Source organism: Helicoverpa armigera, chromosome 28 (assembly GCF_030705265.1).
Source record: "Helicoverpa armigera isolate CAAS_96S chromosome 28, ASM3070526v1, whole genome shotgun sequence".
NCBI classification, from domain to species: Eukaryota; Metazoa; Arthropoda; class Insecta; order Lepidoptera; family Noctuidae; genus Helicoverpa; species Helicoverpa armigera.
In genome coordinates this window covers 3,438,845-3,456,835 of record NC_087147.1, presented here as the reverse complement: position 1 = coordinate 3,456,835, position 17,991 = coordinate 3,438,845, and the positions used below count along the sequence as shown (strand labels likewise).

At 33.9% G+C, this 17,991-nt stretch overlaps 1 protein-coding gene across 2 annotated transcripts in view; it reads right to left on the bottom strand.

Moving 5' to 3' along the window:
- Nucleotides 1-17,991, bottom strand: part of LOC126056874 (irregular chiasm C-roughest protein) — a 95,439-nt gene that overhangs the window by 76,241 nt on the left and 1,207 nt on the right. The window lies entirely within an intron of this gene.

Genomic DNA, 17,991 nt, shown 5'->3' with positions numbered 1-17,991 from the left:
CAGCTAGACCAACGAGGCAGTTATCCCCGTCCCGATGTACTCGACATACGAGTGTATTATTTTACTATGCAAAGAAGCAATGTCGCATAAATGTAACTAAGTTTATATCTATTTCAAAGAACTTCCTAGGATCTGATAAAAATATTCTACATTTATTATTTCCAAGAAAATTCTCCATTTTACATAATGACACAATTTTTTCATTTATTATTTATGATATGGGAATACAATAACAGCATATTTCCAGGAAATATGGAATGGAAAGGAGGTATAGTAATGCTTTATCTAGATCCTTGTGTGGGATGGATATACACACATAGGCACACAAGTATGTATTTAATTACGTATAACACTGCAGCGTATTTCTAATCTACATTATATACCTACATGACCAGAACACAGGACCAAATAATCTCTACACGATTAGAACGCACAAGCACACAAATAATCGTGTGTACTTTGTAGTACCAACTAACAGTGTGCCATTGTCCCACCAAAAGTAAAGGACTCCTTAAACTACGTTTGGTCACACTAAAAAATCTTGATCCATCATACAAATATTTATAAAATTCCTTGCTATTTAAAAACCTACTCGCCTTCTCATAACATTAGATTCCCAACTAACGACGCCATTTTGTTCTCATAAAACGGCTACCTGTAAATTGTGATCTAACTACAGGAACTCGGTTATTTTGATGTAAAAATAAACAACGTGATTGCCACTAGATACACATAGGTTGTGCCGATCAATAAATACCTCGGTTAGCTCAGAATGTTTTTAAGGCTTAGCAACGTAGGCATGTTAGGTTCTTCGCACCATCCGCTTGGTTCTGTGTTCTAAGACACCTGCTGTAACAGGTAGACTTGAAACAGAAGTCCAACTAACGGCCAGTTTCTTCATCAAAAGTAAAAGTTAAAGTAATGTCTAAAGTAAAAGTAACGGTCAAATTCTTTTTTCAAGGCTAGAGTGACAGCAAAACTTATAGAAAAATTGAATGTGACCGTTACTTTTACTTTACACATGACTTTGACTTTTACTTTGGCTTTAACTTTTGACGAAGAAAAAGAGAAATGCATATAGATATATAGGTTTCTTTTATTGTCTAATAATTAAAAATATTAAAAATACAATTACATGTTTTTAGCATGTCGCGGTCGACGGCCAGAAAGAGGATTATTCGAAAATTGCAGTTTATAAGTGTGTTTGTTATTCCTATGTTTTGAAAAGTGCATTGTCCATTTTTTGTTTGACTTGAGCATTTGTGACAATTTTGCATAATTTCCTAACTTGCCTTGGTTTTATCGAATCTCACGGCCATATTTTGATACCGTGTTTATAAATTGATTACTTTGTCTTTGGCAATTCTCTAAGACCTACACAAAATTCACTGCTGTTTCCATTTACGCGTCTTTTTACCTACAACATTTGTATCATACAAAGGAGCATTAAGCTGGGTTAATTAAGATCTTGTGCGAACTTAACTTTCTGCAAGCTCACCTACCATTTCCAATGGCTTACCCCTAATGGATATGAATGGACAGTGTGGGAAAAGTAATGGTGTTTGATGGTGTAATGGCGACTCTTTAAATTGCTCAGCCATTTATTCGTTCTTGTATCTAGGGAGGTAATTCTGTTTAGTTGTGACCTGAGAATATGCGTTTCTTTGTTTGGTACATCGTAATTCTCATTAAGACCAGAGAAAAATCGTGAAATTAAATTAAAAATGAAGACTCTTTTTATAAAAGAGAAGTGTCTAGTTGAATTAATATTCCTGTTATTAAATATGAGTTTTTAGTTTGAAAATACTGTACATGTTTTGCTGAACATCATGCTATGGTGTATACATATTATAAAGATTTTATTTTTGTGTAGCCTTTGGTATGTCAACCTCGCAATGAGTTATAGATTATGTCTATAAATATTTAGAGACTATAAACATCAATAAGGCCGAATGTCAAATCTTACCGGGTTTTTGCAAACCAAAATGTATAAAAACAATTGTATTGTTATGTGTTTCAGCTAGTCGTAGCGTATTAACGAGTATTTTATTGTTAAATTGAAATGTGCAATTTTATCCAAATGCGAATTCCGATCAATTATGGTAAACCATTTTGGCGTACTAATTAATATAATTATATAAATTGTTGATTATATTCCGGTTAAGTTGAGAGCGTTTTTAAACTAGAGGATTGCATATAAGCGCAATATATTTCGACCATTTTGACGAACTTTTTTTTATTTTAGACACGACAACTGCTTGTTTAAACAAACACTTGCGAACAAAGAGTTTGAATATCTTTAATATATTTACTAGCGACAGTTTTTAGGGTTCCATACCCAAAAGGTAAAACGGGACCCTATTGTTTTCGCTCCTCTGTCCGTCCGTTTGTCACCAGGCTGTATCTCATGAACTGTGATAGTTAGAGAGTTGAATTTTCGCAGATGATGTGTTTCTGTTTCCGCTATAACAACAAAAACTAGAATAAAATAAATATTTCGGGGACCATACAACAAACGTAATGTTTTTGCTCATTTTCTAAATAATGGTACGGAACCCTTCGTGCGCGAGTCCGACTCGCACTTGGCCGGTTTTTTTCTCATAAGAAATGGCCAAGAACATAATTTTATACCAATGAATTCCAAGTTTACTCAACTCCTTATAAAAATGAACAGAAAAGTAGTGATAAAACAAAAGATAGTGGAAAAAACAAGCCAGGAAAAGGTACCTACTCATCTGAAAAGTCTTGCCTTATCTTTTACAAGCAAAAACAAATTGTTGAGAATAAGCGAGCCCCAATTAACGGAGTTCCAAATAAAATCCTCACAAAGGCTAAGCCAAGTCTGAAAGTTTAGCGCATTAGCTAAGTTTAAACTAGTGTTTTAAATGACAAAGGGGTTCTTTATAAACATTTTTATTTTTCGTAAAGTAGTGCGTCTTTATAAGCGTGGTTTATTTTTAGGTAAAAGTTACAATAGAAGTACCTATTAATTATATTTTATGTAGTTGATTCATTAAGTTTTACTCAGCTTTATTTCGATTTATTTATCAATTCGTATAATTTTCAACCAGTACCAATTATTTAAGTATATGCAAATAAAACTAAACTGTAGTAGTTTTGATCAGATTTTTTTATGAACCCTGAATCAATGTAAAAAGTCTGGACAGATAGACAAAGAACATGATTTCAGTAATACAATACCATTTACTTGGAAAAGGCCAGGCACATACTGACTTATAAGTACTTACAAACAAAATCATGTTACGCCTAAGGTGGTCTACAGTAACAGTGCAATATTTCGCTGTGTCCACACAAATAGGATATTCTGATGATGTCTTAAGATCCGAGAAGGTAATAACACTCTGTGTAGATAAGACACGGATTTGCTTTTGTAAACAATATCGAATTCATAAGAGTAGAACACATGTGTGCAATTGAATACTTTAACTTTTCCAATCTAAATCTACCAGTATTATAAAGCTGATTTGTTTGTTTACTAGCTTAAACTCGCTAATCTCAGCAACTTTTACCTACAGGTACAGATTTTAAATCAAAGAAGGCTATGAGCTACGTTTTATATGGTTGCGTGGAGTAGATACCACCGAACTCGGGGGAAACCGCTGGCGGAAGCTAGTTTACTATAATTTCGTAAAAGATAGATTTATAAAAAGGACAAATTATTCATATTCGCTGTACCTTTAGGTTAAAAATAGTCATTTAATCTACCTTAGATAAGACCACCTTTTTTCGAAATTGTGATAAAAGTTTCGCTAGAATTTATCCGTTTAGATAATAAGTGTTCATAGTATTAAATAGCTTAATAGAACCCAAGACATAGTTACCATCTGAGCCGCCATTTTGTTGAATAATACTGTAACATAAACTGAAACCCGTTAAGTGTGTGCGATAACGTTGTTATGAATTAACGCTTAACTATAACCAACGTTAAACTATAGTTAAACGTCCGTTATTGTCAGTTTAAACAAGGGTTCGTAATAAAATTTGACGTTTCATAGATAACAGTTCCAGCTAACGTTAGCAGTAAATTCTAATGCTTAGTTCAGTAACTTCATCTTATTAATTTCAGCATCAATTTACAGAAGCGTTTTCATGACATTTTGGAATATCGAAATTGTTTTAATTTAAACTAGGTTCTGCCATCGGTGTCACCCGCGTCCCGAGGCAACTACTTAGCTTGAAGTGGCCAGCAGCCTTCCTCAATACATGAGTAATACACGACTGACAGTTTTTTTCGGTCCGGATCGGCTCAGAGGTTCCTAATATTAACGCGTTCAAAAAACCACAATTGATTTTAGCTTTTAAATATTAGGATTTTGCTTAGAAAGTGCCTACAGCCTTCGTAAATATATGGCTAGTGTAAGACTGAAAGATTTTTTTACCAGACCAGTTGTTCTTAAGTCGTTCCCTGACGCGTTCAAAAAACAGTTCAGCTTTTAAATATTACATAGAACTTATATATTTTCTCCTAAGAATGTAAGAATATACTAAAACGCCGATTCGATAATTACTTTAATCCTAATCATTTACTAAAACAAAAGTCTTCTTTCAGTCAAGAGGGCCCAAGTAGTGGGTGACCTGGCGCGCAAAAACATGGCGCGCGTCGAACTTAAAAGATTGGTAATTTACGACCAGTTCGCCGGGGCCACGACACATGAAAACTTGCATACGTGCCCCCGGACGATAATAGCCTGAACACTGAACTTTCATGAGTTCCAAGAACTTTGTTTTTGTGGAACTACCCGCGTGTTTATTTGAATTTATGGGTACACAGTCTGTAAGTATCTGCAAAAGTTTGCTTTAATCTTGGTTTACCGCTTTATTGTGATATATGGGATTTTTTCATATTGAACTTTTAATAATGAAGAATGTTTTATGCCCAATAGACGATATTAAAAAAAAACGTGTATTTAATAACGATTATTGAACACTAATGAAAACTACAAAACTAAAATTCACCCTTAAGTATATAGGTATGTTAAATCCGTCTAAATAAACATTACCTAACTACAATACAAAACACTATAAACACCGATAGTCCGTTAAAACTCATTAATGAGGTCCGAATTAATGATTCAAGCTCACACAATTACAAACTGTCCATTATTAAGCAGGAATTAAATAAATAAAAGGCCCATAAAATCACTATTCAATACATGTCCGTACCAATTTGTATTCAAAACGAACCTTTAAAACGTTTTATAAACAACAAGACACCTTAAATTGAATGAAATTAGAATTAGGAACTGAGGTATCGAATACTTAATATTAAGGGACCCGTGGGGCCATCTATTATTGGTCTTTTTATTAGGTAGACCTCATAATTGTAAGTTTTCCTCACGTTAGTACATAGCTTACGTAAATAAATTACGATTTTTTTTTTAATGTGAAACCCCTTTTGTAAGTTTTGTAAAACTTTTCCCGTTTTGTAGAGTTTATAGTTTTGTAGAACTTTTTGCAAGTAACAAAAATTATTTGCGTAATTTTTAGGAAAGAAAACTTATAAATGTAAAGTCGGTGTTACTTGAAGCAAAAGAAATATATATATAACTGGTTATGAGACTATTTAAAACAATATACCTAGTCTTAACATGTACATTTAGAATTCTCTGTAATTACATGCACGACAAATAAAATTATTCTTAGTCATTGAAATTGTATAAATTGACAATTGGACTGAAAGTTATATCGACAAAATGATATACTTATTTAAATGAATAACCAATTGTTACTTAAACGGAATCAAATTGGGTCACATAAGGGCGTTCATTCTTAATCAATTTTCTATTAGATAATTATTATAGAAGCTCAAATCAGTTTCAATGTCTAGAGGCGTAAATAAATGCCCCATTGATTTTTTTAATCAATACTATTATCATATAATGTATTCTTTGAGTAGGAGATCACAAACACCACATCGAAAAAATAAAGTCAAAAATAATAACACCACAAAAAGCATTTAAAATAAGGATGTTTTGTTCCCAAAGGTAATGTTTATAGTGAATCCATGGGTTACTGAGAAATCAGGGCGGCCTTCACTGACAATATAATGACCGCTATCACGGAGGAAGAAATGAGCGGAGATACCATATGGCAGGTAGGTCAGGCGCCTTCTTGTAGGTCAAGTAACGTGCGGCAGGCGTGAGCTAAACAATCAGTTACTAGAACTAACGAGGTGTTCGGGTTCCTTGTCAAATCAATACCAATCTGTGATATATTGATATTGACATATTGGTGATTAAGTTTAAAAAAATGGGTTGATACCAAAAAAGTCGTATGTGTATTCCAAAAATGAACGGTTTTGTGGGGCTTAGTATAATTTGTGTAGGTAGGTACTTGCCTTCTTTAAAATAAATAAATACAAAAATGTTCCTCGTCCCCCGAATACCCGCATATTGGCGCGCTAAGTTCGTTATGACATCTCCGCTAGTCATTTTGTTCTCCATGGTTGCCATATAAAAACAACCGCAGGTAATCATCGCTCGGGTTCGATTCCCGGGTTGGAATATTTTAGCCGTCGTTTTTTAAACGGTTTTATTTAGCTCACCCCGTTTGTTTTTTTATTTATTATTTATTCATTCTTGGGTCAAATTTAGTAATTCAAATTTCACCCTCTTCCTGTCAACCGATTAATCTGAAATTTTGTATACACCTTTAATTCCGATGACAATACAATATAGTAATATCAATAACATTGTAAATCCAATATGGCCGCCGGCACAAAATGGCGGATAACGTAGATTTTATCAATCCCATCAATATGGGTATCAAATGAAAGGGCTCAACAAGCAGAATACAATATACTATAAAAAATTGAAATCCAAGATGGCGGCCGTTACAAAATGGCGGACAACGTAGGTTTTATCAATCCCATCAATATGGGTATCAAATGAAAGTTCTCAACCAGTAGAATACAATGTACTATATAAAATTAAAATCCAAGATGGCGGCCTCTACAAAATGGCGGATAACTTAGGTATTATAAATCCCATCAACATGGGTATCAAATGAAAGGTCTCAACAAGTAGAATACAATTTACTATGCAAAATTGAAATCTAAGATGGCCGCCGCTACCAAATGCCTGATAACAATTTTTTATCAATCCCACCAATATGGGTATCAAATGAAAGGGCTTCACAAGTAGAAAACTGTCAGTAACTCCAGCGGGGCCCAACAGGGCCAAGGCCTGCCTGGGCTGCGAGATTGTTCGAAAGAGTTACCGCGGCCCTGGTACATAAAAGGCCTACGACGGAACAAAACGATTTTTAGTCAAGAGTCTGGCACTCCTCACCGCTGCTGACCCACAGCAGGAGAGGTCATGTGATGATTTTTGGGGTCGTTACAAAAAAAAGTATCTGGAAGGGCTATGTATTGAGGAATTGGATTGTAATAAATTTTCAGGTAAGAGACCGTGTAATAATGATGCACTAAATGAATTAGATAGAATGAGGAATATTCGGTAGGCATTTTCATTAAATACTAAAAACTAGAAAATAAAAAATCGGTAAAAAAAACTTTTAAGTTAAACGGTTTTATCTTATGTGTACTGAAAACTAGAAAATAAAAAAATAGTTACTTACCTGTCAACCTACGTAGGTGGTCCCGGTCATATTAAACTAAAATAAAAACGTGGGGCCCTGTGAAATCCTACCTATGGCAAAGCATATCGTTATACTTTGGTAGATCATGAGCTCGGCGTTCGCTGGTGAAGCCGCTACGGCTGATTATTGATTGTCAAAATCTCCAGTTACGATTATAGTAAGTCGATGCAATCCACACCTATTATACCTCTAGAAGAAAGTACTACAGCAATAGTTAATGGGCCCCACGTTTTTATTTTAGTCTAATATGACCGGGACCACCTACGTAGGTTGACAGGTAAGTAACTATTTTTTAGTTTTTTCTAGTTCCGCTTGATTGAACTACTGGTTTTTGTTTACGGGTTTGGTGTAAAAAAATGGTGCCTATAAAAATATGGTGGCAGGAAATTATAGATTTGGGATTGTATCGAAAAAAGAATAGATTAGCATCATTGATGTACTTTTTGTTCCATAACTGCAGTGCGTTATAAGATATCATAAGGTATGTATTTATCATACCTAATCCTAAAAGGTATCATTCACAATTATTAAAATTGATTTTAGACGGATTGCAACAATAATAAAATTTAAAAAAATCTATGAAGATGATTTAATATATTATGAAAGGTGCTAACGAGACTATTTGATACCTTTCAATGGACCATTCCACACAAAGATCGTTTATGCTAACCCAGGTTCTAATTTACAGCCGTAAGTAACGCTACAAAAACAGTCTTAACATGACTTCATGCCTTCAAATTCATTGCAAAATATATTCACATAAATACTACCAATATAAACTCCTATACCAAACTAATCGAACCAAAATCGACCGACATTCGATCCCAGTTCGAAAGCCCACAAAATTCAGTATTTCGTCCCTACATTGAAATACACAGAGTAACATCACCCTTCCCTTCCCGTTTATTAATAGCGTAGTTATTTTTACTTTACCATGTGTGGACAAATACTGAGAAACAAGTAACTTCTGCTCCTTGAAGATCGATAGTTAAAACTATTGATTGACTTGTGTAGTTTCAAAGAATTACTGGGAATTTTGGGGTATAAAGCGAGACTGGATACTGTAAACCTTGGTAGAGGGTTTTTCAATTTTACAGATGGGGGTTTAGTTTTTTACCGAGTTTTCAAAAAGAAGGAGGTTTTCAATTCGGATGTTACATTAATAATATGTCTAGAAATCGAAAACGTAATAAACATACCTAGCTATATCCTCTAGAACACCGACTTCTAGACCGATGCACCTAACTGTTTTTTGTTGCTTTTTAGTGTTTTCAGAAATCGGTTTATTTTTTCATAAATCAATGATATATTTTTGGATTTGTTTGATTGGTTATGAAGCCAACTGAATGTGGAACTTATTGAACATAGCTATACATTACATTAGTATAATATATTTTTATTTACATAGATATTTACAATACATATTTACAATAAAAATCAAAAACTATCCGAGTAAAACAAACAACTAAAAAGCGTCAAAAAATTCGTCCCCATCGCTGTCAACTGGGAGCGTGCCCAAGAGGCTGGCAGCATTACCTCGTTGGATCGCCATGCCGATTCTTTGTCCGAGGTAATAGCCAGCCTTCTGGTCACGAGAAGCGTCAACCAGCCGCCTTGAGAGATATATATTATATATTAATATATAATAATATATATAATAAATTGCCATGACATCATGGTTGGCCTGAGCTGAATGAATGAATCAGTGAATGCAACTACTAAACTGCATACGTTCGTATTCGGTATTCGGGCGTTCATATTCCACATATTTAACGCATCATCAGCTAAGAACGATAGTACCTACCTACAGCAGATGACATCTGTTCAGAAATAAAGCTGATCCTCATTAACTTATCATTGTGCACGTGCGTTCGACAACAACAAATGTAATTTCTTAGTATCTGCAGCTGTGTAGGTGTACCTATCCACAATTTTGGAATCAGCATCAATGTTAACATCTGCTATTCAATTTATATTATGACGTTGCAAGGTTGTCTTGTCATCAACTGCTGAGCCTTTTCCCAACTATGTTGCCGTCGGCTTCCAGTCTAACCAAATGCAATTGAGTACCACTGTGGAGTACCAAGGATGTTCAATGACAGCCGAGACCTACAGTTTAACGTGCCATCCAAAACACAGTCATTGGTGTTTGAGATATACTAAGAAAGTACATACAATAGTAACATAACATGTTCCATTTATTTAATATTATGACTTTGTAGGGTTTGACTTGTGTGGTCCTTAATTACGAATAAGTCATCATATTTCATTGCGACAGTGATATAGGGGACAACAGTTAATCGATAGCGTATGTATTGGAACGGATGCTTTTATAAATGTATGATCTGGTCCTTTGGTACGAAAAGGACCAGTTTTTGTTAAGGGTTTATATTAAAATAACTTTTTTATTTAAATAAGAATCTTTTTAAAGAAAGGTTGTTTTACATAAAATTATGATAGGATCCAATAGCAACGGAAATAAATGTTTTAAATTCACAGGATATTAAGAAAAAAACAACTAATCAAATTAATTTTATTAGCCTTTTAAGGAAGGCTTTTCTACTATGAATATTTATACTGTCATTACCACCAGACTTTTAAAAAAATATTTGTACACAACAACAAACTTTTTATGCAATACCTGAACCCACCCAAGTTGTTATCAACTCTTACTCGACAAAAAACGAATAACGGTAAGAACCTATAAAAGAAATAAACAATCCTTTATGAACTATAAAGCGAGCTTAACAGGTAATTTTATAAAGGACAAGAATAAGAAACTACTGGTTACTTCACATTTACTGCTATTTTCAACGACTTAATAATACTGTACCTACTTGCAAGTCTGTTGTACATCTTTTAATTTTCAGATCGCCGACGATAAACAATTGAATAAATGACTATAGATTTGCATTCCTTGGCCAATAATATGTGACTTCAACAGTTATAGGACTCGTTTGTTTTTTGTTCTTTAATAAAAGTGTTTCTTGTAGTGTCTAGTCGTTTATTATGTCTGTTTTATGTCTCTTTTGAGAAGATTTGCAATAATTACGTACAGTCAACTTCAGGTCAGTGGTAACAGTTTTATAGGAAAATCGTACTTATTACTATTGAGTTATGGTGCATTTCAGTTACCACTGATGTGCAGTCGACCGTACGTATATATGTAATAATTTTACGAGCATATTTTTTTAACTAACTTTCCAAAGGAGAAGGATTTCAATGCATAAAGAAACACTTTTAGGTAGGTACATCTCCCTAAAATTATGAAAATGACCGAACTGATTGAAATAGATGCGACACTTAAAATCTTCCAAAAGACGAGATCAAACTAAAATTGTAAACGAGCACACTCAGGTTCGATGTAGTTCTTTCAGGACGCTGGTAAAACCGCGGTGAACATCTAGTACAAAATGTTACAAATTAATACATTGTTTTTTATCATCTTTCCGACTTAAGAGCGCTATTACAAAATCGAATCGCTCAGGTTTAGGTAAATTAGACGATAGCCGGCAGCACTTGCGCGCGTGTGCGTCTAGTGAAATACGCAACGCACACCTGCGGACCGCTACGCGGCACAAACAAACTTGAGACTTTGCCACTTTTTTCCGAAATAGTTTATTGGTTTTATAGTTTATGAAATATTATTTGTACTGATGAATTTTATAACCTAGAATAGCTCGATTGAGTTAAAATAAACAAATAATCGTTTACAATTTTTAAATTATTTAATCGACAACCAAACTTTTCACCATGTTTATCAATTAGGTATAAGTAATTGATTTATAAAAAAACTAAAATCTATAATTCGTCTTCCATGTATTGTATCTTCATTTTCCTGCAACAATAAAAACTAGGAATGTAAATAGTTTATTAAAACAAATATGTCTGTCGCCAGTGACAAAAAATACTTCTCATATTATTTTTACTTGTATCCGATTGAGTCTGATAATCTGAATTAAATATGTTTTCATTATCCTGCAAGAATTAAAGATATCCAATAATATTATTATGCAACAGCGAAACTAACGACGATGACATTTACGTACATATTTCTATATAACCAACATCAAAAAAAGAGAACCCAATCTATAACATTTTCGCATTAGAATATCATGGGCTAATACTTATGTATATTACATTTGAATCAGATCATTATAACTAATAAATAAATTAAAAACTCACTAGTATCAAAACGTGTTAGATGCGTAGGTTGCGCTATATTTTTCGAACTCCGGCGAGTTTACGCGGCGCAACAGCGAGCGATACGTCCCTCCTCGGTAAGCGCTTGGCGCTGACTAAAGTTGAACACCGCGCGTCACAAGATTTATATTGATTCTTTGCATTGCAAACAAAAATTATTTTAAAATATTGTTTTACTTTTAAATAGGCCATTTTTTTTTTCAAGCTTTATAACAATACCACCTTAATTATTAAATATTTTTTATTTGAATTTGGATTATACTTTCATAGATAAAAAATATAGTTTTGTACGGAAAATTGTCAGTAACTCTCAGTTTTATAGAATTATTTTTGGTGTATTACTGTATGAATTGTAATAAATTGGTGTAAGCAAGCACAAGTACAAGATATAGTTGTATCTTGAACATTTTTATAAATGGTTAAATTGCTATATCCTCGGAGTACTGAAGCATCAAAAGATCCCCAAAAGCAACATTTTATGAAACATCCTTTGCAGAGACAAAGATTTTACTGATGTACGTGGGCAAATTAAAATATTTATTGAAAACAGCCCCAAGATAAATGATCAAACTTTCTTAATCTTATTTTTGTTTTTTTTTTTTGTGACTATATCCAAAGCATAATGACGCATCAAAACTCGTATATAACTCGAAAATTTGTGATAGCCCTCTTAAGTGGCGCCAAAATAGACGTACAAAGGTAAGTAGTTGCGGAAACAATTACACGACCATTGGTCTTATAGATGTAAAATCTTGTTCTATTTATAGTGGGCCCGCGATACAGGATGCTCCAAATTGGGATCCCCTATTTGATTTTACTTTATTGATATCTTCTCAGATGTTATGACTTCCTGTTACCTTTTTAATAATATACGATCGAACGATTCATATAGTTTGGTAGTTTATTGGATTTATTTGGTCCAGTCGTATCTTTGTATTTTATATTGATAACTCTATATAATAAGCGTAATTTATTTTAAAAGCTGAGCTTTTAAATTATCTACTTATATTTTGTTGCGCCATCGTAAACAAATTCTCGCACATAATAGAAAAGTCACTCATAAAGTGGTATGAAAAACTTAAAATGTGTGTTTATTCAATATTTTCACAAATAGCATGAGACATAAAAAGACTTTCAAAAATAAAAAACCTTGATTAAAAATATTTCTTTTTTTACATCAAAAAACATCTAAATGGCAAACCATAAAGCTCCTTTCACGCATTCATTCTCTTTACGACCTTGGGATTATATTAAAAAAAAAAAAAACCTAACCGAAGACCACACGGAATGTATTAATTACACTGGAGTTTATTTTTATATCTATAACATTGATCCACCACCCAATATGGAAAGATCACAACTAGAATTACAAGCTCTCAATAACAAGAACTTGCCTCATTCTTTAACCATAAAAATCGCCATGACACTCAAAAAACTATCAAGCACCTGCATTCAATAAAATAAGAAACAAAATAATCATTCTTTGAATCCATGGAGAACAAAATGACTAGCGGAGGTGCCATAACAGAAAATCTCCTAAGAAAGTAGCGCGCCAAAATGCGGGTGTTCGGGGGACGAGGAACGTTACCGTCTACGCGCTTATTTTTCTTTATACCAAACATCGTTGACAGGTTGTCTCAAAAAACCCGAACGCCTTGTTAGTTCACTAGTAACTGACCGTTTCAGTCAAGACCCACCCTGGTACGAATTTCCCTAGAAGAAGGCGCCAGACCTACCTGCATTATGGCTCCGCTCATCTTTCCTTACTCCATGGTTGAATCCCTTAAGACGCCGCCATGTTTTTTTCGTGTGTATTTTTTATCTGTGGAACAGGTTTCGTCTGGGAACGAAGCACAGACAACAGGTGTTACGCTACTGAACGATTTGATTCTTTTTTCGAATTTATTTGTTGAAGAAAAGTTGATTTAAGGCATCGTGTGACGAAATGTTGCCATGTGTGACAAATTCTGTATATTTGGGTTTTTAAAGAGGTTTTTATGCAAAGGGATTGATGACGATGCAATTTTGTTCTTTGATAAGTGTCAGTTCATGTTTATGCTGTGAAATTGAGATTTTAACTAGCTTTGTATGGTAGAGTTGTGTGGAATTGAGGTTTATTGATGTTGACACCTTTTTTTTAGGGACGAATACAAAATCTTTTTTAAGAACACTCCAAAAGGAACTAATTTTAGTAATTGACGCTTTTAACTAATATTTTGACAACTTTGAAATGCTTTGAATTTTCTAAGAACTTGAGATTTTGGCTTTTATTACCGCATTTTCGCATGCTTCGAGAGGGAACTAAATTGCAAAACTAGATAAATAAGCAGTAGTCCAAAGTAGCAAATACAAGTAGCCCACAGCTCTAATGAATAATAGACTGTCTAACACTGAAACCTGTTTTTTAAACCGGCTGAAATTAGCTATATAAGTCAACTTTTCTGTTTATAAATCATCATTATCCCCGTTATAATTTTTGTTCGCGTTAGGCACTGCTTGTTTTCTTCTATTCCATACAGAGATATATCGTCTTTTACACAATCCATCAATATCCACTAATAATTCAGCTTATAATTACATATTAGAATAGATTATAATCAGCCATATGTCAGACCTTACAATACACCTAACAATACATCGATATCTATACCAGTTTAAATATTAACGATTATTCAAAAGCCTGAAAATCTAACAATAGGTCTGAAAGTCCAGTTGAATAATCGAAGTGGCAGCAGCCTGATGTAAAATATTAATATCTACCGTTTCTATTTCAGCTGAAAACCCGACATCAAACTAGTGATCAAAAAGGCTTCAAAATGGAAATAGATTTTGGTACCTAATATTTGATAGAATTGATAGATCATTTTTAGGTTGTTCTTCAATAAATTAGTATGAATGTAACCTAGGCGTTAGAGTACCTATGTATAGTTAATTATTGTCTTTACTTATACATAGACAGTTGCTATAAGTATAATTTCTTGGAAGCAAAGTTGTTTAGGTATGCGTGCGTTTGTTATTAATAAAAAGTGCGTATGGGCTTGAAAAACTATCTTAAAAACGCACTAACTCCACTTTACGTTCTAATTAGGTGCTTTCAAATGTTCAAAGTACATATGAAATTGGTTTAAAATATTGATTTTATTCGAACTTTACTAATTGTGGGTTCTCAATAATTGGTACAAGTCAGAGTGACTGATATTAGAGGTATATAGGGCTTTCAATAGTACGTTACCATTGAAAAGATTTAATTTTAAAATACCGAGAAATCCGTGTGGTAATAACGTCGCCTTAACTATTTTAAGCGAAGAAAACTCTTGAGAGGTTGTCTTTTTAAACGGTTTTATTTAGCTCACCCCGTTTGTTTTATTATTTATTCATTCTTTTTTCTTGGGTCAAATTTAGTAATTCAAATTTCACCCTCTTCCTGTCAACCGATTGATCTGAAATTTTGTATACACCTTTAATTCCGATGACAATACAATATAGTAATATCAATAACATTGTAAATCCAATATGGCCGCCGGCACAAAATGGCGGATAACGTAGATTTTATCAATCCCATCAATATGGGTATCAAATGAAAGGGCTCAACAAGCAGAATACAATATACTATAAAAAATTGAAATCCAAGATGGCGGCCGCTACAAAATGGCGGACAACGTAGGTTTTATCAATCCCATCAATATGGGTATCAAATGAAAGTTCTCAACCAGTAGAATACAATGTACTATATAAAATTAAAATCTAAGATGGCGGCCTCTACAAAATGGCGGATAACTTAGGTTCCCATCCCATCAACATGGGTATCAAATGGAAGGTCTCAACAAGTAGAATACAATTTACTATGCAAAATTGAAATCTAAGATGGCCGCCGCTACCAAATGGCTGATAACAATTTTTTATCAATCCCACCAATATGGGTATCAAATGAAAGGGCTTCACAAGTAGAAAACTGTCAGTAACTCCAGCGGGGCCCAACAGGGCCAAGGCCTGCCTGGGCTGCGAGATTGTTCGAAAGAGTTACCGCGGCCCTGGTACATAAAAGGCCTACGACGGAACAAAACGGTTTTTAGTCAAGAGTCTGGCACTCCCTCACCGCTGCTGACCCGCAGCAGGAGAGGTCATGTGATGATTTTTGGGGTTGTTACAAAAAAAAGTATCTGGAAGGGCTATGTATTGAGGAATTAGATTGTAATAAATTGTCAGGTAAGAGACCGTGTAATAATGATGCACTAAATGAATTAGATAGAATGAGGAATATTCGGTAGGCATTTTCATTAAATACTAAAAACTAGAAAATAAAAAATCGGTAAAAAAACTTTTAAGTTAAACGGTTTTATCTTATGTGTACTGAAAACTAGAAAATAAAAAAATAGTTACTTACCTGTCAACCTACGTAGGTGGTCCCGGTCATATTAAACTAAAATAAAAACGTGGGGCCCCTGTGAAATCCTACCTATGGCAAAGCATATCGTTATACTTTGGTAGATCATGAGCTCGGCGTTCGCTGGTGAAGCCGCTACGGCTGATTATTGATTGTCAAAATCTCCAGTTACGATTATAGTAAGTCGATGCAATCCACACCTATTATACCTCTAGAAGAAAGTACTACAGCAATAGTTAATGGGCCCCACGTTTTTATTTTAGTCTAATATGACCGGGACCACCTACGTAGGTTGACAGGTAAGTAACTATTTTTTTATTTTCTAGTTTTCAGTACACATAAGATAAAACCGTTTAACTTAAAAGTTTTTTTACCGATTTTTACAAACTTGTAATATATTGCGAATGTAGCCATTTTAGCTTTATTTGCTTAAACGAAACCTATGATGTTCACATCGTGATTGGTAACACTTAAATTATGGAGAGATATAAAGACGAAATAGGGAGGCCTTTGCATAGCAGTGAAACAGTACATTTTATCGCCTAACTTTTATATGTTTAGGTATACGAGTTTCTTCGGGATTCGTCTGGCACCACGGGTAAAAGTTAGTACATAAATATCGTACCGGCTTTTCATTGTATATAATTGTTCCTTTATAAAATAGAATCACAGACATAATCCATTTATACAGCAGTATGTATATATGTATGACCTCCAACAGTTCGTCGAGGTATCACTGACCTACGATGACATCACTAAGTGCTTGACCAATTAAGCTACAATATTGGGGAAAGTCAAGTATTGTAACTAGGCGCTTTGATATAACTTTTTTGTTCGAATGTTGGTTTATAATGACGTTATTAGTATGTTGGTAACTTGTAATGGCTTTTATATTAGTTTGACCTGTGAATACTAGTTGAACCTAAGTATACTAAGTTTCGGAAATAATACCTATGCCCTAAATTATAAAACTCGTAATAGTGGCCCGCAGCTCGACATGAGTCATTTTTCAATCTATCTATAACTAAAAATTGTATGGTAATTAGTTCAGTTGTTGTTGTGTTCATCGCGAGCAGATATACATATCAAAGTCACTAATTTTCTGGGCTTTTGTCAGGTGAAGTAATTCCTTAAGCACGCGGGTAAAATCGTAGGCAACAGTCAGTTTATTTTGCTAAATATAGTGTTATTCTATTCTAGATTGGATTGTAACTAGATTTTCGGCACATTACGTAAAATTGCTCTTAACTAGGCTTTTGAGTGACGCTAAATGAAGAACTTTTCTTTGACATAAATCTAGACTATTTACGATTATATCTGTATCCATACCGTGGCTTCTCCCGGTGATTGATAAAAATCATTCCATGACCTTATCTCTATACTTATTAAAAACCGAATAGTTCAGCAAATTTTCCTAGAATACGTATTACAATTGTGCTTTTATAATGATTTTGGTAAAATGCGATTCTAATGCTATAGTTAAGTTAGTAAAATGCAACCTGCAGCGCCATCTTTTATGTTGTTTACGAACTATGCGCGTTCTAGAAGACATCATATTGAAGAGATATTATAGGATGGATATAAGATAAATCTAATAATTATCTATCAGATTGTTAATGCGGAGTATATGAGTTAATAAGAAATGTTATGTATAATGTTTTATTCTTACACCTCTTTTAAGCTGCTCTGAAACTTTTAGTCTCAGTCTTGAGCTTTAACCACTTTAGAATTATGTACCTAAAATTGACTCTAGGCCCTTAGTGTGCTTTCGCACTGGGTTATTT